The 24,507-nt window shown below is 39.8% G+C and overlaps 1 protein-coding gene across 3 annotated transcripts in view; it reads right to left on the reverse strand.

Moving 5' to 3' along the window:
* Window positions 1-24,507, reverse strand: part of htr4 (5-hydroxytryptamine receptor 4) — a 201,453-nt gene that overhangs the window by 155,533 nt on the left and 21,413 nt on the right. Inside the window, exon 1 of one of the 3 annotated variants that reach the window (XM_031317117.2) lies at window positions 2,467-2,578. The exons of the other annotated variants lie outside the window; for them this stretch is intronic. The gene's annotated coding sequence lies outside the window, so the exon portion shown is untranslated. Of the gene's footprint in view, window positions 1-2,466; window positions 2,579-24,507 lie in introns of those variants that run through there. 3 annotated transcript variants of the gene reach the window in all.

The following is a 24,507-nucleotide window of genomic DNA, read 5'->3' on the forward strand; positions in this document are numbered from 1 at the left end:
ATTACAGCTGCTACATGATAACTAAAGGTCTTTTGCTGTTTGCTGCATTATGCGATAAGGATGCCAAAGGACCCAAATCCTGTGCATGCAGATTAAAAACATGATCTGATCTGATCTGATCTGATCTGTCCCTTGATACTTTCTCCTCCATTGTGTGCAAAGCAACTGACCAAATGTACTGCATCACATTACCGATGATTTATTACAGTCAATAAAGCTTAGCAGGTGGAGCAGGGTATACTCTATACACTGCCAGAGTTAGGGGTTGAATTCCACAATGCTCAAAGTATTTGCTCTAATGTTACAAAATTGAACATTTAAACTTAATGAAAGTTCTTAATATAGTAAATAACAAGTTGAAATTGTTTAATAACTAGTTTATACTTTCCTTTAAGAGCTACAGCGGGATCAAGTCACTTGAGAAGCCTTTCATTAATGGTTGTTGGAGTTTGAAGTTTGAAGATCTGATCCATGCATAACGCAATTGTTACTTTTTTTATTTTTTATTTGACATTCTGCTTTATTTTGACAAAATCTAGTCTGTTGATTAAACAGATTGTAAAATACAGCAGAATCTAAAGAAATCTGCTGTGGCAACAAACAAATTGTGCCAGTGATGTTTAATTTGGAGGAAACTATCATTAAAAAAAGGTCACTACAATACACTATCTGACTGTTATTCTATTAAAACAAGAATAGGCTTAATATTAGCATTAAAAGTACAGAAATCCAAGGTTTCTTAAAACTAGATGTAAAGAAAAAGTATACTGACAACATCTCAAATCAAGGTCCGCTTGCAATCATTTTCCAAAGCTTTCAATGGCATCTCACCGTCTTTGTATCTCACGGATGCAGTTTGAGCAAAGTCATGGCCTCAATTCTGCATATTTTCATCTCACCGCCTTTATAAGAGGATGGAGTTGCTCACACTCAGTCAGTGTGGGATTGAGTGGAAAGACCAGTCAATGGATCATGATTTAAGATTATCGTTAAACTATATAAGTATTTTAATGAGTTAATATCTTAAAACTGGACCACTGAGAAGGATCTGAAATACTACATGAATTCTCCAGCTTCGATACACATGAAGACAAGGAGTTTAACTTTGCTAATAACAAGTTAGGGGGTGAATGCATGTTCCTAGTTTAGGATTTTAAATCTGTACCACACTCTGTAAACTTGAAGGGGGGTTACAGTTTGTACTTGCCAGCATTATATCCTCACACCAGCTGCCGTCCTACCTTGAATTCCTCCCTTCTGTTTTAATTCAGTCCAATTATCTGCCTGCTCCTGTGTTCTCAGAACCCCTTCAACCAAACCCTCATTACTAAAATATTCCTCTTCACTGTGTTTTAAGGAGGAACAGAAATTACCCTTTAGACATCTGGACAAACTTGCTCTTGACTTTTTCTTCCAAGTGCAGGCACACAGATGACTCTGTTTGGTTTTATTTGACAGCGGTAATCAAATTTGCCTGCGTGTCGGTGAGGTGCAGTCCAGCTGCCAACTGTGTGGATCTCCAGGCGGGGTAATGCTTCACTGTGACCGAGTGGAGCCCCTGTCAATCCAGGTGGGAGAGGGAAAAGTAACGACATTCTGGCAGGGAGCACAGTGTTCTCCTACCCCCACGAGACGAGGACACACACTTCTGTACCTCTTGATTAATTTTCCAATTTAATTTAAATGCTAATTTGAGTTTGATGGCAGTCTTGGGGCTCTCAATAGCAAGATGGATGCATCTCCTTTAGTTCCTGTATTGTATTAGGGCTCAGTAAGCTCCTTTTCATTCTCACGACTGTTTCAGGAAGGCTTCTAAACACAGAGAGCTACACCAACCTGCAGCCAGAGAGCTAGCTCCAAATTTGCTAATAAGGAACATCCCGTGGTATCTGGATACACTGTGCAGCTATAATAGTCTATTTACTCTCAACGGATGAAATCCACCAAGGCTTTTTGTCAATTCCCAAATGCAAACTCCATCCAAACTGTTCCAGGCTTATTAAGGTATTGATCCAAGGCTTGGGATGATGCCTTGAATCATACGTGGTATTAGAGAGGGGCAGAAAAAAGAAGGGACAGAGGGAGCTAGAAAGTAAGGAAGATGAGGAGGAAAAAAGAGAAGAAGTAATGGCAGAATAATAGGTGGAAAAAAAGAAACGTAGATGATAAAGAATATCAAAAAAAGAAAGAAGCTTTAGGACCTTGCCGAGGGGTTATTTGACCCTGGGTCTCATCATGTTATTGATTCCTAACGTCATATGACGCTGGATGGTATTTCATAACTAAAGGTCAGTACGGTCTCCGTTCATAAGACCTCTGACGGAAAACAACGCAATTAAAAACCTAGTAAAGAAGAGAGGTAGGAATCATAAGGGCCATCTGCTTAAAGGTGTATGATCTCATTCTGTTCTGTTTTGCTTGTTATACCTTTGATATAGATTTCTTCTAGAGTAACATTTTACTCACCAGTTCCATTGTGAGAGATCTGCAGACACAGCTTTGCAACAGTCCAACAAGTCAAGAAACACAAGTGTAATCCAAATAACTGACCCCATCTGTTTGAGTGTCTTTTGTACTATAAAACTGCATGTGCACACATAGTTAATACAGTTGGGCAAATATAAACCAGGAAGTAACTCTGCAGGGTCAAATGGATGTTAAGAACAGCTCTTCATTTTCACTTCCTCATAAATTATTTCATAAGTTCTTTAACTTTTTAATGATCCCTCCAAAGTTATGTCCCTACCTTCAAGGTATACTATGTAACTTTTCCCTCTTCGGTCCCCTTACAGGTTGTCTCATTGGAACTCCAACCGCGTGAGCTGTAGCTCCAAAGAGACAACCTGTAGGGGGACCGATCTATTAAAGTAAGTTTAGATATATTAGAAAAGGCTGCATTCTGTTTGGGAAGACAAAAGCTCTCCCAGTAAATTAAACTTGCATGAATTTGAATAAAAGTAAAACTTCCCAAAATAATCCAAACAGAAGTGGGAGTTTCTTTCTTTCTTTTCAGGCTTATACACACAGTCTACATCCTGTGAGTCAGACTAATTGATTATGAAAATAATCATTAGTTGCAGCCCCAAGACAGAGAGATGTTACTCTTGAGGAAATAAACGCGTACGCGTCAATACACACTCTGGGCTGAAAGAACTGTCTGAGGAGGGTTAATAAACTTCAGCTGCTATTTTGTTCAGATATTGGCTTGAACTGAATGTCAGAACAGTCAATAACACACAAGCGATTGGGAGTGGTCCCTGTGCGCTGAGTAGTCATCAAAAACTGACCTTTCAGATGACTGACTGTCCTATCTGTCTACCTGTCTGTCTGTCTTTCTGTCTGACTGTCTGTCTGACTTTCAAAATGACTCCGTGGAGTTTTGATAGCAAAAGCCATAAAAACCTGCTGGACTGTCCAAAGAGCATCTGGAGAGAGAGTGACTCATAACTGTATAAGCCATGTCACTGACCACATACACACAACACACACACACACACACACACACACACACACACACACACACACACACACACACAGATTGCAAAATCTATGGCCAAAGAACTTCTCACACACACAAAAATACAGCACCTTTAAAACATCAGGCCAAATATATAAATGTCAGGAGAGGACACGACTTAAAAGCAAAGTTGGTACAGAGTTTAATGGGGAACAGAAAAGAGGAGAGAAGCAGAAAAAAAACATATTGAGGACAAAAGGGAATGGGAGTGCTGATGCTAATTTAACATAGCTCTCCTAAAAGTCTTGATAATGTAATTAGTCTCCTTGACTGCAAATGTACACAAGGAGACAGACACATAGGCAATTGTATACATATACTTAAAAATGTGCATTGTCTTAGTTCCTTCTGCTATTAAGTCAAACAGCAAAACTTAATCATACCGTTGCTGCAGGAGTCGAGCCTGTAGGGGGCACTGCAGACAAAATATTGCTTTAATGCTATAAAAAATGTATTCTGTTGCTCAAATATGGACAAAAACAAGTCTAGTGACCTCAGACGCCCTTGTATTCCCACAGTGACATATGCCCTAATAACAGGAAACAGCACCATAGAAATATACAAATTAGGAACAACATTAATCCTTCTGATTACTGGAAAAACCACATTTTGCCAAAGACATCAAACTCACATTCAAGTGGGCTGCAAATCTACAATTTCAGGATTTGTCTTTAAGTGAGGGGGTCTTAAAATAATGCTACTTTAAAGAAAAACCTTATTGTTAAACAATATAGACCTAATGTTCAAATTAAATTACTATTTCAAGTCTTTAGCTCTGTTTCATAAAGGTAGGGCTTCAAGTAAATAATCACAATGAGACAAAAACAGGACCTAAACAAACAGACATACCTAAAGCCAAAAAGGTTGTATTTGGTTATAATTTTGTGATAATGTTCATTTTTATTCATGATGTTCCCATGGAGCAACTTAAAGTAATCGTCTTTAATGTCCTCTACTCCCACATTTCTAATGATAGGTCTGTGATTTCATGTAGGCCTACCTAAAAGAAGACGAGGACACATCAAGGACTGGGATTATCAAAAGATTGATTCACACAAGATTAAGATATTTTAAAAAAAAGTCACAGAAAGCATCAATTTTAACCTTTATCTAACCAGAAAGTCAATGCAACATCAGTCCCTTGCAAATATGACTTAGGTGCCATCCACACGGAAACATTTTTTGGTGCAAATGCACATTTTTAGCATCGTTTGGGCCCCTCGTCCACACGAATCCAGTAAACACACTGCCTGAAAACGCACTTTTTTGAAACCGGGTCCCAGGGTGGATAAATTCGAAAACGGCTCCCTTTTGGCTTCGTCTGGATGGTGAAGCCGGCTTTTTATCATATCGATGATGTCAACGCCACACCCCTCGACCTCTCACCCGCAGCCTGCACTAGCTAGTTTAGCTAGTTAGCGCGCTAACGTTAGATCTGCCAGCTAGCGCGCTGCAATCATGTCCGATGGCAGACAGAATTGCAAAATAAAAAGCAATCCAACAGCACATTATATAATGTAAACAAATACATGTTTCCTTGCGGAGGCCTTTATAAAATGAGGAGTGGTGAAAGTTATTATACTAGTCCATGGATGTATTAAGAGAACGTTAGTCTAGCTAGTCATGTTATGATGGGAAGTTAACTCTTCTTCTCCGTGTTTTGGTGAATTTCTGTAGCAGAAACAGCGCCGCCTATAGGCCTGGAATATGAAGTAGCGCATTGAGTCATTTGGATCTGGCCCCGTATGGACGAAAAAACGAAACGAATCCAGGGAAGACGGGTAAAAAAAAGATTGTTTTGGTACGTGTGGACGTGGCCTTAGAAGACATGTAGCTTATGTTTCCAATAGCCTAAATCTTATTTTACTTTAAAATAAAATGAAGTGCAAAAAACAGACAGAGAAGACACAACAAAATGAACGCGTTCAGTATTTCACAGCAGACTCCGTAAAAGTTTATTACCAGAGCAATGACTCCCAGTCAGGCCACCACCCTCTAAAACAGACACTTTATTTCTCTCACCCCAATGCCTCTTTTGTCATACATTGTTTAACACATGCCCTACTTTTACAACCTAACACCCCCAACAACTTAATGAGTCGACTGACAGCCCTGCTTCCTCTCATTTAGGTTGTCTGTGGCAAAGTCCAAGGCCAGGCTGTTACAATATACTGTATACTGTTAACAATACTGGCGCTCACAGGCCGGCTGTATTGACTAATACTTCAAGGTGTGTGAAGAAACAATAAACAGCCACTGTAGATGATCATTTTAGTCCTCATGTGTGTTTATTGCTAGAGTTTGCTTTAAACCTTCAGTTTCATGGCCGTAAACTGTCAAAATCTGCCATTGAATCTCCTGTTTGCAGCAGACTTTACCACTGCGTTGGGTGTGGGTGTGTTACAAATATTAAAGGTCCCATGGCATGAAAATTTCATTTATTTTATGAGGTTTTTTAACATTAATATGTGTTCCCCTAGCGTGCCTATGGTCCCCCAGTGACTAGAAATGGTGATAGGTGTAAACCGAGCCCTGGATATCCTGCTCTGCCTTTGAAAAAATGAAAGCTCAGATGGGCCGATCTGGAATCTTCCCTTTATGACGTCATAAGGGGCAAGATTACCTCCCCTTTCTCTGCTTTGCCCGCCCAGAGAATTTGGCCCACCCATGAGAGAGAGACATCATGGCTTTCAAACAAGCAAAGTGGCAGTTGGTCAAGGCCACACCCCCACTCTCCACCTTGCCCCCCCCCCCTCCCCCCCGCTCTCTCCTCCTCAATAGCTACAGACACAGAAATGGCACATACTAAGGAAAGCTCATTGTGGGACTGGCTCTAGTGGCTGTAATTCTGCACCAAGGCTGAATTTCGGGAAAGAGACTTCAGATACAGTATTAGGGGACCACTAAGGTCTATATAAAAGAGACTTCAGATACAGTATTAGGGGACCACTAAGGTCTATATAAAAGAGACTTCATATACAGTATTAGGGGACCACTAAGGTCTATATAAAAGAGACTTCAGATACAGTATTAGGGGACCACTAAGGTCTATATAAAAGCATCCAAAGAGCACCATGTCATGGGACCTTTAAGGAAACAGTGTTCAGTCTCAACTAATGCATCAACACCTGCAACTGCCAACTGGCAAACAGTCTCTCTTGTTTCAATGTGAAAAACGTCTGGATATGACGCGCAAACTGTGCAAGTGAAATATGAAGCAATAAAAACCATGAGGCCGGGGATATGATGCTAAACAAATCAAACCAAAGAGCCATCATAACTTAACCACTAAATATGTTGTTTGCCATCCAAAACAACTCATACTGGATGAGCATTTTGAATATGCCACCTCTATTGGTAAAGTCTGGTTGAGTTTAGGCAACTGAAACTACTTGGTTAGGGTAAAGCTAGTCTCACATTGCCAGACCTTCCTCCACAGCGCTGCGGAGGAAGGTCTGGCTAGTCCACACAGCATTCTGGGATGGGAGAAAAACGTGCTCTGGTTTATTGGCATTTCCTTAAACCAGGGGTCTTCAATGTTTTTTAAGCCAAGGACCCCCTAACTGAGAGAGAGATGGAGCAGGGACCCCTTACTACAAATATTGTATAAAATGAAGTTGCATATTAAACCGGGCTTACAATAACGTGTAGGGCAGCCTAAAGCCTTTATACATACATTTTTAGTGCATAGAATACTAAGCTATCAAAATAATAATTGTTGGCATGATATGATTTATAATCATTTTTTAATTCTCAACATAAATGTGGCACAGTGAATCCTTGGGGATTAACTGTATCTGTGGATGGCTTTCTTAGTGACAGTGTTACCTATAGGCCAGTAAGCCTATCATCAGTGGGGATTTATATTTGCTAAAAATATGTTGGATTCATGTAAAGACTTTTTAAATTTTGAAAAAACTTCCAAAAATTAACAATAATTTCGAGGCCCCCCAGCAGTGACTCTGAGGACCCCCTAGGGGTCCCGGACCCCCTGTTGAAGATCTCTGCTTTAAACCAATCACAATCGTCTTGGGCAGCGCTATGCGCTGGACGTAGCCACGGTGCCGCTGCAAAATTACCTCGGGAAGGAACTTGTTTTGGTGGAACGTGTACGTTCAAAGGATGTTTTAGTCGTGCAACAGAAAACTCAGATTGGACAGATAGTCTAGCTAGCTGTCTGGATTTACCCTGCAGAGATCTGAGGAGCAGTTAACCATAGTCCTCAGAAATCCAAAAAAAATTCCAACACAAAGAAAGCGGAAGGTAACGGACATCCAGTGGAATTTACACCGGCACCTGAACAATCCCCTACGTGGAAAGTCGTGGATATAGAATAGGGTTAGGCTGGCATTTTTTAAAGAAACCAAACCAAACTGTTGGTCGGAGATCTGCCTTTTCTTCTTAAAGTGGACAGTCATCATTCACATGTACACAAGAGGTCAAATGTCAGGAAAATGCAAACACAGAACACACATTTTAAGTGTTTGAATAATGCTGTCATTCCTATGCTGAGGAAAGCAAGCAAATGCAAATTAGCCAAAATTCAAATAGACAAAATATTAATAGGCAAAAATATAAAACCAAATTGTGAATTGCAAATATGTGATATTGAAAGATGAGGTAAGTTATTTAATCAACCTACTTAAGGTGACTTTAAGAGGCAGCACAATTAAATATAAAGTCATTGCAAAGATAAATGGGGACACCAACACTCGCTAATTCGTGAAGACGTGTCAGCTGACTCAGAACACTGCTGCTCGAGTCCTCATTAAGACCAAAAAGTGAATGACATCACTCGAGTACTATGGTCTTTACCTGGCTCTCAAAGAATTGAATTTAAAATACAACTGTTGGTTTATAAAGCACTGAATGGTTTAGCGCCAAATTACATTTCTTACACTGCACTGCAAAGTAACTTGTATTCTTGTATAAACCTGTCTTATTCTATTGTAGCTGTATTTATATTCTCCCTCACTTTCTGTTTTATTTCTGTATATCACCTTGAATTGCCTTTTTGCTGAAATGTGCTATACAAATAAAGCTGCCTTGACCTTGCCTTGCGAGAACTGAGAGTCAATTATTGCATTTTGATTTACATTGCTAAATACCTAGCTCCTCTTGTCAACTCATGATTATTTCATTATTTAGTTATATTAATAAATTCATCATTTGGTCTGGTCTGAATGTCCACCATCCTAAGCTTGTTTATCGATGTTACATTTACAGTTAAATATTACCAGGAAAAACAGCAAATCCACACATTTAAAAAGCTGGCGTTTTTGCTTGATGAACCATTAATTGATCAAAGTAGTTGTGATTAATTTTTTTGTTGATCAAATAATTCACACACTCAAATGGAATCAAGCTGCTTGTTCAGCTCCAGCCTCTGAGGTCAAACCCAGATAAATTCTGCCTCCAGAGCAGCTGTGCCTTGGAGGATTTGTCTGTAAACTAAAAATCCAATAAATACTTTATTAAAGGTGGTCATTAAAAGTGACATTCAGTCCTACCCTTAAACACAAAGGGGAATCACAGAAGAAGCAGTGGGGAGGAGTCCAGAAGAGCCAGCATGGGTTCCCAGTCCCATTAACCTTGATGGTTGTTTCTGTTACAGTGAGCAGCATTAATAGGAGCGATGAGCATGTAGCTCACACACACACACGCCTGTACATCACTGTAGCAGCTCAGTGAGGGCACTGGAAACTGTGACCTGTTCTCTGGTTAAACAGACAGAGATAAGGAGCTGAGAGCAAACAAAGCAGTGGATCACTGTGTGTGTGTGTGTGTGTGTGTGTGTGTGTGTGTGTGTGTGTGTGTGTGTGTGTGTGTGTGTGTGTGTGTGCGTGTGTGACATTCCCATGCATGATAAATGCCCAAGTCTGTTTTATCAACATGTGGTTATGCAATGGCCTATCACGAATAAATAAGGTACATAAATCAGCCATGTAGTGTGTGTGTGTGTGTGTGTGTGTGTGTGTGTGTGTGTGTGTGTATTTCTGAGTGTGTATGTCTGCATATATGCATTTGGAGTAATCTCTGTTTTGTTGCTTTTCTTTGTGATTTCTTTGTATGTGTGTCTGTGTGTGTGTAGCCTATGTGTGTGTGTGTGTGTGTGTGTGTGTGTGTGTGTGTGGTGTGTGTCTTTTTATTGCAGTGCCATAATCCCAGTAGTCTTAGGCAACCACTTCCTGGCACAGTGGCAGTGCAGAGTTGATAAACTGACTCAACCTCAGAGTCCACAGCCATGAAGACATGGTACTATAAACCATCTATCTACAAAGCAACTGTCTGCTATCTACTAGATTAGATTCTTTATTCTGCTGAGAGCTGGAAACTTGGAACAATAAAAAGATAAAAAAATGTTCTGCAGCTCTCCTCACCCTTGTTAGAAAAGTTATAATTAGAAAGAACAAACTGCGATAAGGCAATCACTTTCTGACCGAGTTGGTAAGAGTGGTAATAGTTTTTATGTGATTAGTTGATCATCCACTGAGATCCACCTTGACTTTACAGCAGCCCTGATACTTAAAGGTCCAATATGTAATATATTTACTGTAATAAATCCAAAAATGACCACAATGCATCATCAGATATTAAGGAAACATGCTAAGTTGAAATAACTATCTTTTCTGACAACAATGCTAATGCCAGTATTTTCTCCTTTTGCAATTTCCTTTCCGTGACGTAATTTCTGTTTGTGTTTTGGCCTGTGTGTTGGTATCAACTGCCCAGATATACCTGTAAAAGCTTAAACCCAGCGTGCTACAGCTGTAACGTTAGTACAGCCATGAAAGCAGCAAACAAACGAACGGGATCAACGGACATAAATTCTAAATTGTACTGACCTAAAAGAAAACTGTTTCTAACAGTTGCGTGACCAGAGATGTTAAAAAACCCCAGGTAAATATTGGAGATATATTTGAAAGATGGAGATAGCTTAGAGCCCAAAAGGACGGCGAGTTTGCTAATTTCCTCCTGAACAGGTAGCTAAGCATTAGCTTCAGGCTAATTTATCACGGCTACAAGGGACGGGCATTTTATGTCATTTAAACATTTGTGTACTCACATTGAATTATATAACTAGAGTACCCAAGTTGGTTACTCGCAAAAACAAATTGAGACACAGCCAGTAAAGTGATCCAGACTGGTCCTGGCTAACGCCGCCATGCGAACCCTGCTAACATTACCGGAGGACCAGGCAAGCGGGCCAAAGCTGTTTACATTGTGTAGCCTGTTCAGCGGCCGTAGCCGACAACGGTGAGTTATTTTACATATTTCACCTTTAAACACAACCTACAAAGACAACTGAACGCTTGAGATTAATATATGTTTATTCAGCCACTAGATGTTTGATTTTCTTCACCTTTCGCTTACTGTGCCTGTCTGCTGTTTGGTGCTGGGTTGGTAGTGTACAGTGGGTCATTCAGAGCTTGTTTTTTAAAAACAGCTACTGTTGCTGGAAACACGGTTGATGAGATTGCGGAGACTTAACCACACAGTAAAGGGTTAGGGTATACAAAACTACAGTATGAGCTAAAAGGGCCGGAATAACTACAGCTCCAAAGCTGGCTGATAATTCTTTGTTGGTTCATAACTGTACAGTAAGTAAACCCTTTGACTTTACACATAATCTGATTTACTGTTAATTTAAAACAGAAATGGTAAAGAACAGGAATTTGAGAAATGGAGCTTCAATACAACCATTCATTGATAACCCAGCACCATAAAAACACACAACTAGCTGCTGTTTGGTGCTTAACATAATAAATCAGGGCTTAGTTTTCCACATATTTACTGCAGGTATTTACTATTGTTGTCTTATGCAGAAGTTGTTCACCTGCCAAGTAAAACAAGCAAGTAAGTAAATAGCAAGTGTAGTTTCCCATGAAAGGCTTTGCAGGACTTGACTTGACTTGACTTACATGATGCACAAATTGACAGTGCGATGTATGATTACCCGAACCTCACGCGACAGAAGGTATGTTACACAGAACCATCTGAGAAGCCGTCGTTGGAAACTGTTTGGAAAAGTGCAGGCACTTTCAAAAACAAATACCTGGCAGGTGATTGGATGAACCATCTGTCTATCACGTCAGTCACTGTTGTTTTGTCACAGTCACAGCTGTAACACCTAAACCCCGCCTGTAGCTATCAGTAGCTCCTTATTCCGACCTTACACCAAACGACTTTTGATGCGATTCCACTGTCGCAGACAAATTTCCAATATCAAAATGAAATCATGAGAGCCTTGCTAGAGTTGGGCACGCTCCCGTCGTCTCAATCGTTTGGTGTAAGCTGGTCTTTTTCCCGTCTATACGTTCCGACAAAATCACACGTGTTTGATATTATTGTAAGTTTTAAGTCTTGGTAGTGAAGTTAAATCATGTGAACATTGTCAACAACCAATGGGTGCGCTCCCTCCAGCACCAAACAGGAAGCAGCAAATGGCTAGAGCAAGGGGGTAAGCTTCGCTTCAGAACTCAAACCTCCTATGGCGCCATTTTGATGCTACCAAACGATCACCCGACGTTAGCATTCCATTGACTGCCATTCATTTTGACGTCACTTTGACAGCGAATAACTTTACATCTGAAGCATTTAAAGACTCTATTTGTCCATTGTTTATTTCTAAAGAAACACGACAATGTATAAAAGCCTCCATGACCTTGAATATCACATTATGGCTCCCTAGCAGACATTTTTGTAAAAATAGGCTAACGATTGTGTCATAACCATGCAACTTACTGTCACATAGTAGAGAAATTACCGTATAGTACAGGAGAAGCTCGCAGACAGTTTTGACTTACATTAGCTGTTTAAGTTTAATTACTAATGTTAACTAGCATTTTAGTTAGCAATAATTAGCCTGTGGCTATGTTATCTCCTTACATATACCTACGCTCTCCGTCTCTGCAAGATTGGGAATGATTGAGATTTCTCTCGGCACAGCTACCAGAAGACTTCCAACTTTCAGACAGGTTGCTCACGTCACATTTACATCGTCTCTCTCAGTTGGAGGCTGCGCAGTAATGCTCAGCGCTCACCGGAAAAGTGCTTCTAATATCCTTCACTGGTCTCCGTCCAGAGTAACGGGATCTGTTGGTCCATTCTTATATACTGTCTATGGGCTAGAGACAGTGTTGTTTATGGTTGCTATGGCGCTGTCCTAAGGTAAACGCTAAAGAGGGAAAGTTGCCAACCCTTCTGAAGCACGTTACCGGCTTTTACCGGCGGATAAGAGCGGACCTCCGGGTACTGCCTCCATTCATCTCCATGAACGGCAGAATATAAAATCTGCAGTTACCAGCTAACGCTAGCGGTAGCTAGCTACCTTGGTTAAGTTTTTCAAAACTAATCTAGTTGTAGTCTTGCAATGTGTGACCCTGCAAGATCCCCAGTCGTTACATATTATGACAGTCTTTGACGTTAGATGTGAGATGATCGTCTTTAGATGTGAGATGGTGTCAGGCTGTAGTCTTTTCAAAGTCTGTTCAAAGTCTTCTACGTAGTGTATGCTAGGCATTACCAGACGCTGTTTGGTTTGGGCTGCTGATGTTCTGACACAAACGCTTTTACTTGAATCCTGACAAAATGGCTCTTCGTGTGATGTGTGATCCCGTGATTCTTGCATGATCTCATGATATTGCAAAAATCCGACTTTCGTGCAACGTAAAAATTTCCCCTAGACATGTAAAATATCTGACAGACAGACAAACTTTTTGGTCTGAAAAGTAGCAACTAAACATTCCGTACTTTATTTTAAAGCATTGCGTAGGAGAATAAATATCCACATATTTAGTTGTGCCCCCTGGTTAAACAGTATGAGGGCCTTTTTGCCATAAACTGAACCAGCTCATTTGTTTGTAGAAAGGAACAGTCTTCAAAGTAGACCAGTCAACACAATGGGGACTCTAAAAAACTCTACGCTAAAAATAGGATCCATTACATTAGCTCATAACAAGTGCACTGGCTGGGCTGGCAGGCTCACTCACTCTGGCAGGTCAGTAATAAGACACCACTCACTGGGCCTTGAATCAAATACACACTCAGCAAAGCAAAGCTTAGACAAAAGGAACTCTACCTACAATCTACAATCTACCTCCTTTATTGGTCTTCATTTTGATGTTTTCTGAACAAGAAAGGTTGATTCTCTGGCTCCACGGGATTATTTATGCCTCCAGAGTAGCTCTGACTCGGAGGAAAGTTTGCATAACTAAAACTCCATCCTGCTCCCCTTAAAGTAAATATCGCCCTCAGATGCTCTCACACTGTTATGTTCAACACATTCCAGGACTTTTGCTGTGATTAAATGTTGTAATTCATCGTATCGTTACAGACACCCTAAACCTGCTTTTGTCTGTTTAAACTCCATTTATCAATTACCTACTTTTTCAAGAATTACAACAACACCCAGAGGACGTGTGTCAGTTTGTTGTCTGTTTTACGAGGATGTGGAAAGATCAAGTACAATATTGACCAAATGAGGAGGAGTATTAGCAAATGGGGTGAAAAAAAGGTTTGGACTCTAATTCGAAACGCACTAGCTGCATCACATTGTGGATTTATATAAGGACAGCTCAACTAAAACATACTAAATAAAGCCATGCAAATATTTTTTTTTGAGAAAACATTTAAAAAACTAAACTAAAACCCCAAACAATTTGCATGGCTCAATACCACTAGAAGCGAGCGTGAAAATGTTTTCATATTAGCCTAGCAAATGCCACATTATAATGAAATTGTCTTTATGCCTTCCAACAGTCTTATGAAATAATTTAGAATATGGTTAAAATGTCATTAGCTTATTAATGCACAAAACCTGAAACTTACATTTACTTTAATTTATAAAGACCTGAGACTGGGATAATGCTGCATTTACACCTCTAACCAAGTAAAATAAATAATCACCTGAACAACACTGGGATTTTAAAAAGTGACACCCCCCAACATGGTGGATCTAACAATGCCTGGTAAACTGTAGTCTTGCATTGCCAGACCTATCTCCACAGCGCTACGGAGGAGGGTCTGGCTAGTCCACACAGCATTCTGTGTGAAATGTGAATATTTTCTTGTTTCTTCACACCTCTGTGACAGTAAACTGAATATCTTTCTGAGTTGTGGACAAAACAAGACATTTGAGGACGTCATCTTGGGCTTTGGGAAACTCAGATCAACATTTTTCACCGTTTTTTGACGTTTTATCAAACAACTAATCAATTAATCGACAAAATAATTGGCAGATTAGAAAATATTTAATTGCAGCCTTAGCTGAAATGATATCAATAAAGAAGAACACCATATTTGAATAAAGCATAATGACGTGGGACCCAACATTAAAAGTAGATTATTGGGCATTTTACTGAGACTTTACCACAACTACATTTAATATGTTTAATTTTTGCGCTCTCAACTGGAAACCATGTCAGAAGAGAACCATGCAGAGGGATTTACTGGTTGTTACAAAACATGGCAGTCCTGTTATTTTCAGACTAATGTCCCATCACTAACTTGACTTTTATGTGCTTGGAACCAAGCAGGATGACAGCTGGCAGATGTTGTTAGTGTCACTCACACTGAGAGCAGTATCTGCCTGCACTCTGTCTTTTCTGGGAGGGGTTGGAGGGTGAAACCTTGAAAGCATCCTTGTACAACCTAATGCAAATGGGATACAAATGCACCACCAGTACATCAAACTAATAGTCTCGATGTAGCAAAATGGTGAGGGATATTTTGAAGGACTTGCCTGCAGTTCAGGGTCCAAATGAATAAAACATCCTGTTTAGTGTTCAAGGTGTGGTATATGTATCTTTTGTTATGCATAACATTCATTTTAACACCTCTTTCTACATTTAATAGAAAATGGTTTTAGACAACAGAGGCACTCGAGGAGCGCTTGATTTACTCTGCCAGACACTTGAACAGCGACATAAATGTTCATCAGGTGCACTTGATCGAACTTGTCAGATGAATGTCTCTTCAGTTACATCTTGCTAGACTGAAAAAAGGAAAGCTGAGAGGCCGAGTCCATTTATGTCTTCACTGTGGATAAAACTTCCAAAATGTCCTTTCCTGAAACATACTGATATGTTTTACCAAATTACACAAATTGCAGTTTATTATAATTGATTGTCTTTTGTGGGATCCTGCAGTGTTGTACACTTCAATTGAGACTGTCCTCCCTTGAAAAAAACACCCACATCATTTGTTTGTTCAAGCAGTAATTACAACCTATATTCACGTTCAGGGCTTTAAATTTTCACCTGCCAACCCACCAAATGTGGGTAAAAATTAACAAACATTTTAAAGTTGCTAAAGTTTGGCCAGCGATGAATGGAGTGAAGGGTCTGTTAGAATCTGCAGGTTGCAGAAATGATGTGACAAGTCAATGTTTCCAGATCGGTCTGTTTTTTTGCCAAGAAATTTGGGCAGTTTTGTGTCTTTATGGCTTGGAAATATATTCTTTATCCGGCAACACAGCTTGTAGCACTAATCCTACATTTCCCATGAACACTTAGTCGTGACGCGTCAGACAACCGTTGGCGTGCCCAGCGTGCATGGTATCGATTACGAACTACGCTGAAAGGGAGAAGACGAACGGAACGGAGCCAAACAAACCAGAGGAGCCAAAATGAAGACGTAAAGATAGTAAAGGCTATTGGAAAATCTACTAGCCATGTTGGCTGGTGATCAAAAAAGTTCATTTAAAGCCCTGTTTACGTTTATAGTGACGGCGGCCGCTAGTGGCCGTAGTAGTTCTTACAGGAGCAAAGCACGAAGTAAGCTGACATGGATAGTATAAGAGCGCCAAATCTCCATATGAGGAGGCAGCTTGGGTGGATGGGTCAAACAAACACAGGACTTTAACACAGGACACCGGGGTTTGAGTCCCATTTGAAAATAAATGTAAACAGTATTTTTCTTTTAACGTTCTGTGTCACATGCGAAACCGGAAGTGAAGATGATTGATTGTTGACTGATTTGAACCCAACCCACGATCTTTTTTAAAACTTAACTAAGAAGCGTTGTTGCTTTAACATAACCAAGTAGTTTTTGTGCCTAAACATAACCAAACGACATATTTAAAACCGCGACCGTTACGTTCTCTAGTTTAGATATGGGTCATGAGGTCATGTCATTTATGTGGGTCGTATTAGAGGGTAGGAATACACGACTGATATTGTATTTTTATTTTATTTGTCAGTTTGTTATTCAAATTAAGTGAATTATTATCTCTGCTGTTTATATAAGGTATGTAACAGAAAAACATACTGTGTTTTTGTTTTCCTACAGTTTCTATATTAACATTCTACTCATGAAATGTAGTCTCAGTTAAGGCAGCTCTCTGTCTTGTTTGTCTGGCAGAGTGTTTTTGTCAGACAAAATGTTTTACTGCTGCTTTGAGAACAAGTAGTGCTATATAACAAATCCATAACTAAACAGTAATAAATCAATGTGCTACTTCATAGGGTTCCTCACTGGGGGCATAATAAACTCAAATTTTAGAAAGAAAATAGCTTCACAGGATGAAAATAACAAAGGAAGTTATCTCCTTTCAGTTTCTCACCAGTCATGATTTTAATTCCAAACTAAATGGATCACTATTTATTATAACCAAACAGGCTCTCAGGTCACAGATATCCCAGTATTAAATTTAGAAGACAAATGACCAGATAGTTCTTAATATTTTAGCAGATGACAGCAAGCTCTCCCAGGGAACAGTGTGTGATGGGAACCATGTCCCCCTAAATCATTTCCTAGTGGAGCTCCGCTAAAAATAAGCCCTCCAGAGGAGCGCCTCAGTCTGGTTCATGTACAGCAGAACGCAGACAGGACACTGTGGGGAAACAAGGTCTGCCGATTGGCTGGCTGAAATACTGCATGTAGACCATGCTGTATTTTCTATGGATAAAACTACAACCTCTTACAGGAAAACGAATGGAGTAGCCTACATTAATCTAGATAATTACATGAAGGCAGAGAATCAGAGCATCACTTCAGAATTATACTTGGTTCTGTTCAACTTTCCAGTAATAACAAAGTGCAAAGTATCAACGGAATTTTAAGTGGATAATTATGTGGCTGGTTGGGGTTATGCTCTCACTCTGTGCAAACTTTTCCAAACAGCACTCCTGCTGTTTGTTTTCTTGTCAACCAAAACGGGTCGCAGAAGCTCTACACTTGCCATATTAAATGAGCTGGACACCATAACAAACCACGCAAATTATTATAATCAACCAGAGTGAATGAGTGAGTGCGTGAGATGAGTAGGGCTGTGATTAGTCGACATAATCAACGACGTTGATTATAAAAAATTGTTGACGCATAATTTCATTGTCGACGTGTCGTTCCAGATATGTTCTTAAGGGGGGAAATAGCAATCTTAGCACTTTTCCCCTTAAGATGATTTCTGGTTGTTCATTTGTAACCACAATGCACTACAGAAAGTGCTGGGGGCAATATCGCTTTCAATGTCTGCCATGACTGCATGACTCTTACCTGGATGAATGATGAATGATGGAGCAGCGACCGAGACTTTCTGCAGTTTGGGGACATTTCACCGAAAAATAAACCCGGCAAACAAGGGCAGTGCAAACACTATAAAGGACACTTAGCATTTCATGGCAGCACAACAGTGATGCACGAGAACCTTAAACGGAAGCACCCTGGAGCTGTGTCTATTCCAGATAGGTACGTTTTAGCGACTGTTTCATGCTTTAGCCAACAGGCTATATGTTAATGTTTGTATTGGAATGTTTGTTAAGTTTACCTGTCAGAAAACAAGGGTTCATGGTGCTATCTAAGAGAACGCTATTTCAGTTCTGTTAGCTAACGTGTTAAGTGCAATAGTAAATTATAGGAGTGGAGTAGCCTACCCTGTCTTGTCGTCTTCTCTAGTTTTTTCCCTGGCATTTACTATCATTTATTCTGAATAGTAAACCTCCTCCACTTAAAGGGCAATTCATAGTCCAGGCGACAAGTGTCGCACGACAAAAAATGACATCAAAACGACAAACTTTGTGTCTGCAAGGGTGTTGAAGAGCTTTTTGCACACATCAAAAAAAAGGGCGCAGATGTTGTCGCGCACTCTGCTTGAATAGCAATTCAAAGTTCTACGTTCTGGAGTGTTGCCGTGGTGCAGAGCAGTTACGTTTCTTTTATAAACAGAAATTAGCTATGTTGTTTTACAAGTTGTCATAGAAATGACCATGTTAAGGCAGAGACAGGACAACTAGGTGACATTCACAGGTGTACAGACTTAAGGAGGTGAGGTAAAACATGCACTGGAACCCGGTACAGGAGCCCCGCCCAAAGAAAGCAGAGCTCGAGGGCGTGACAAAAATAATCATTTACTAATCGAAAAAAAAAATCAACAGATTTGTCAACTACCAAAATAATCATTAGTTGCAGCCCTAGATATGAGGCGGGGCTACAGTATGTGGGCACTGCAGCGTTTTGTATGTCAACTCGCTGTCCGAGAGGAGAAACTATCGATTGTGTCAAAAGTAGCGATACTCAAATTAATGAGTATTCAAACCGTTTCAAATGTTTAAAAAATTGCACACAAAAAAGTCTATATTTTACCGTTAGTTTTGCAGGTATTTGGTCATAAACCGAAATATTGGAACAATACTTTTTCTTTTACCTTGCTAGAGGAAAGGTTGAAGGACCACCAAAGTTATTCCAATTCATCCTGTGAGTTAGTAATGTGTGCACCAAATTTCATGGTAATCCATCAAGTAGGCTATTTATCAAGATATATTTCGGTCTGGACAAAGTGGTAGACCAAACAACCGATCGACATTCCCATGCCTAAAGTCATGCTGCTATCATGGCTAGAAGAATGTAGAGCTCATACAGCAGCATCGCTTGCTTTGATTGGATGTCATTTGCAGATACAGATTGTTAATATCGGGTGTAAATGGTGTCAACATTTTAGATGTATGGGAACAAAATATTGGTTTAAAAAAATCCACATGTTTAAAAAAATGTGCCTGACCTCTTGTTTCTCTTCTTCTGTTTCATAGTGTGATCATTCAGTGGTCACTTGAATATATATGTGGCTCCATCAATGTGCTGTGATCTCATATGTTGCACTGCTGGGGCCTTTTTAATGCTGAAGATATTGAAATGTAAGACTGCTGCTGTGCTTGTAAGTCTAGCTGAGTGAGAGTTCAAGCTAAGTAAATAAAACTAAAGACATCCTGTGATTTCAGGCAGTGTGTGTGTTTTTCAGAGAGTCAGGTCCTGAGGTCTAAGTGGTGCCATCTCAGCCTTCCGTTATTGACTGCCCAGACAGCCCTGCCAGGATAAACTGATGAGTTCTCACCAACCTCAAGACCAAAGGTAAATACTCGGGCAGTTTGCAGACGGGCGTCCATGGACTGATGTTCAAGTGTCAGATCCATGTTGTGCTCTCTCTCTCTCTCTCTCTCTCTCTCTCTCTCTCTCTCTCTCTCGCTCTCTCTCTCTGTCTCCCTCCTTTCCAGTTTCCTGCAGAGCTGAGAGACAAGCTCTCCTCTGGCTAACTCTCGCCTCCAAACGGGTTTGTATGATAATGTACGAAAACGTACCCTACGAAATTAGGTGACTGCCGGCTGGTCACTAGGGTTGGGTACCGAAATCTGGACTTTTTTTGGGTACCGATCAGATTTATGTCTGTACTATCGAGGACCGATTCCCGTTAAATCAAACGGTGCCAAATTTTGGTACCTGAGAGTGCGTAAGGGCAAGCTTATCTGTCCTTCCTGTATGTTGACAGACACACACGCAGAGCTGCGGTGCAGACGGAGCGAAACTACGTTGACTTTGCAGTTCTCTAAGTCACAGTGAGTAAAGGCAATGCCAGTTAAGCAGTTGCAAGTGCCGTTACATTTTTCAAAACTCAACGCAGACAGTGTTTGCTGCAATATAATATTAATGGCGAGCCGAAAGCAGTCACGGTGCAGTTACACTTCCTGTGACAGGCAGGCACACCAGTGTTCTCTATGCCCTGGTGACTGACTGACTGGCTCAGCTTGTAAGGCAATGTAACCTTATTTTAGCAACAAGGGAATTCAAAGTGCTTTACATGAAACATTAAAGAGCAGTTGAAAGAAAAAGAAACGGAAAACAGTCTAAAAAATAATAAGATACAAATACAAGAATACAACTTCCAATGCAGTGGAAGAAATTAATAATTATTTGATTTAATAGTTAATAGTGTAGGGAAGGGTTTGGGAGGAGAGAGGGAGGGGTTTTATTTTGTGTGGAGTGTAAACTATTCTAAATAAATAACAAAATGTAAATAGGTAATTATTTTTACAACTGAAATTCATTTTAAGTTATTACAGAGGCAAAGTATCGAAAAAAGGTACTGTTGGGTACCGGAACCGGTAAAAATGTGAGTGGTACCCAACCCTTACGTGGAATATATATGAATTACAGTGCATTATTTTTCGTAGTTATATGTACGAATGGTTCATGAGAACAGCCTGCAAAAAACATAATTCAGTAATCATTCGCTGACCCCTGGTTAGCTTGTGTCAGACAGTTTCATATTCATATTTATGGGGCAGCTTTGCAAAGAAGCAGCTAAAAAAACACACATAAAAGCAAACAAGCCAAATCAGACTAACATATCTGTGATAGAATAGCAGTCCCTCTTTGCCTGCTCTGTTTGAAACCACTTCCCTCGCCTCCAGCCTCCTTCACACAGACACAGAAAAGCAAACGCTTGGAAAGGGTTTCTTTTCAGCAGGGCCAGTACAGTTGGGGGGATTGATGAATAATGAAGCCAGGTGGCAGAGGGCTGAGCTTCTGCACACCGTGCCAGTCTGCCTGCCAGCATCGCCAAACCAGTAGTTTGGCGATTATGCTTTATGTGCACAGCTGGATGAGTTTGTATCTGAAAGTCTGCAGTTGCAGCTGCTGTAGGAGTTCCCCCCTCTACATACTGTACATTCTGCACAGATCCTGATCCGTCTGACACAGGTTTGTCTTAAACATTAACCCAGGGGAGCAATTTCACTTCTCCCTGTTGACCTTTATCAGGTAACTTTGCCCAGATGTCCACAGAGTTGATAAATCTAAATGTAAAAAGCCAAATAATAAAGTATGTTTTAGTTTTTTAGCAATTATTTCTTGCATTCATTTGTAGCTGCTGTTATTCAACTGTTTCACTTTAAGTACGTTTTGATGCTTTGATATTTTATATATAATTTTACATTTTAAAAATGGTATTATACAATATAAGAGTATGTAAAAAATATTAATATTACATTTACATTACATTTGTTTCCAAATTACAGAACTTAATTTTGACCCGTCTTTTCATTTAAGCACATTTAGTGAAAGGTCATATTTTACATAAAAATGTGTTTGTAAAACTATTTACTTGAATTAATTAATGAATTAATGTATTTTTGTTTAGTCTATAACATGTCAAAATAAATAAGGGCAAATGCTCAAGTCCTCCAAATTAAACCTCACGATACATTGTTGACGTCTATTGACATCGATTAATGAACTAATAATTGTTTCAGCACTTGTGATATGTCAGACTGCCAAAACCCATTTTAAGGACAATAACTGGACTTAAAAATACAGCTGCAGGGGTCTTAGACTGTACTGCACTGTATGCTTGCTGCACTGCTGAGTCACATTAGCTCCAGACAAGAGAATAATACTCAACTTTTACTATTTCTCGTGTGGTAAGTGGTAGTTTCACAGATGGCAGATTTATACAGCACTTTTATCCTGAAAACAAAGTGGATTACGAAGCCTCGCAATCGCCTAATAACACACACACACACACACACACACACATTTTTGTATTAATAATGTCATTCAAAGCGCTGAGCTGCACATCGGGAGCAGATCTGAGGTTCCAATATGTGCATGTTTTCAATGGGGAGGAAAATGCTGTGGTGGGATTCTTTGTCCAGCTGTATCTCTCCCTGGCCAGAAGCTGATATTGCTTACGGTTGAATTATACACTTCCTAATTAAAAATAGATTTTACTACACTTAATTCTTCATGCTCACCTGGGGAGCTGATGATTCAAACCTTGTTAGTGTCTGCCGCCTTGCAGGGATGGAAATATCAAAGTCATCCATAGACATGGCTTTTATTGTATCACGAACACCAGTAGCAAATTAAGATTCCAGTAAATCTCCGCTTACTTTCCCCAGGCAGCGAAGAATGTCTGCAAGGTAGTGTTATCTAGTCACGCACGGCTATAGTCCCTAATTAAGTGTTCATTAAATGAAGTTACAGATATTAAATTACAGCGTGACTATAAATTACATGATCATCGTAGAGGAGCTGGTTGCTAAAACCAAGGGTATATTTTACGCTGTTGGTTATAAAATCTTTAATGGAGAGACTGTCGACATTAAAATATACTAATTTGAAAATGCTAAACATTTAAGAGTCCCTGGAGTTTTATTGCAGGATAAATGCATGAATGTGGATTTTGGAGTTGGAGTTTTGTGATATTCTCTGCATGGAAGTCAGCAAAACCTCCAAAAGTTAAGTCGTCTGAAACTGTTATGAATGCAGATATGACTTGTACAAGACAAGACAGTTTCCCTGGTCTTAAAAAAAAAGCATATAAAAGCCAGTAGGAAATTATTAGAAAAAGTGTGGGAACCAGCTGAGAGATGACAAACTGTTACTGTACAATAAACTAATCATGTGTAAAACAATGAATCATTGGAGAGAGACTGTTATATGCAGGCTGAAAGGAGAGATCGCACAGCAGACTCCAGAATCTGTGAGGAGGGTTTTTGTTTAGAGAAACATATCTGAGATCAGCTGAGAGATCTAAACTCTGCAGTGTTTTCTTAGAGCTGCTTATCACCAGCCGACCAACCGCGGCTTCAACAAAACACCAGTTTGTAAACTCACTGATAATCTTTGCAAGATACAACGGAAAGATGCAGGACAGCCGTGGACATTGTGATGAGATTGTTTAGTCAAAAGAAATTGTTTTGTAGTAGAACTCAGTGACCATGGGATCATGTCAATGGATGAAATAGATTATATTTTATGTTAGGGTACATTTTAATTGGGCAAATGTAAATACTGTCTCTTTTCTTTCAACTGTCAGAAATAAAAGAGACATTTAAGCTCACTGTACTTATGCATTATGTAATAAATCAAGATATGATGTAGCGAAATAATTCACACCATGTATATAATGAATACATTGGAGACCAATTTCTCTTTCCCTTAATCACACATGCACACAATTTATTTATGCAGTAAACACCTCCTCTCGCTTGACCCACATCTCTATATGCGGACCGTCTGTTTTTATGGTGTTTCAATACTGTCTGTGCTTCATGCTGGATGGATACAGCACGCACATGGCTTAATGTTTATTTACAATAACGGCGCTCGTATATATAGCCTATGCCCTGGAGACATTTTGCGTTTACATTTCAGTGACTATGTTTACATGCACATAATATTCCGGTCTTTGCCTTTATTCCAAAAAAGACGATATTCCAACTAAGCTGTTTACATGGCTAATGAAAGTGAATATTAAACTAATATTCCCGTTTACTATTATTTCATCAAAGTTTACCAGCAGTGGTGGACTTGGCGTCATCCCTTTCATTCCTTCAACCAGCTTCTTGAAAAGGTTGGCGTAGCGATGTGTGTGCATATCCAAACACCTCTTGATATCCAAGTCTTTTATAATGTTTAAAAGTAGCTGTGTTTCTCCTTCTTATCGGATGTGCAGCCTTGCAAACTGTTGGCCGGTTGGTTTGTTTACAGCAGCCATAGCAACGCACAGAGCTGACCATAAGGCGTAAACAGGTAGCAGGTCATAAACTGGGAGTAAAAACCTTGATTGAGACGCATATTCCGAATGCGCTGTATACATGTCCAAACAATGCCTCTAAAACCCGAATAATACTGGAAAATCCCGTCTTAATCGAAAAATGCTATATTCGGAAAAGGGCTTTATTCGGAATAAATGACCTGTATCAAATTCCGAATAT

Source organism: Sander lucioperca, chromosome 1 (genome assembly GCF_008315115.2).
Source record: "Sander lucioperca isolate FBNREF2018 chromosome 1, SLUC_FBN_1.2, whole genome shotgun sequence".
Classification (NCBI taxonomy): Eukaryota; Metazoa; Chordata; class Actinopteri; order Perciformes; family Percidae; genus Sander; species Sander lucioperca.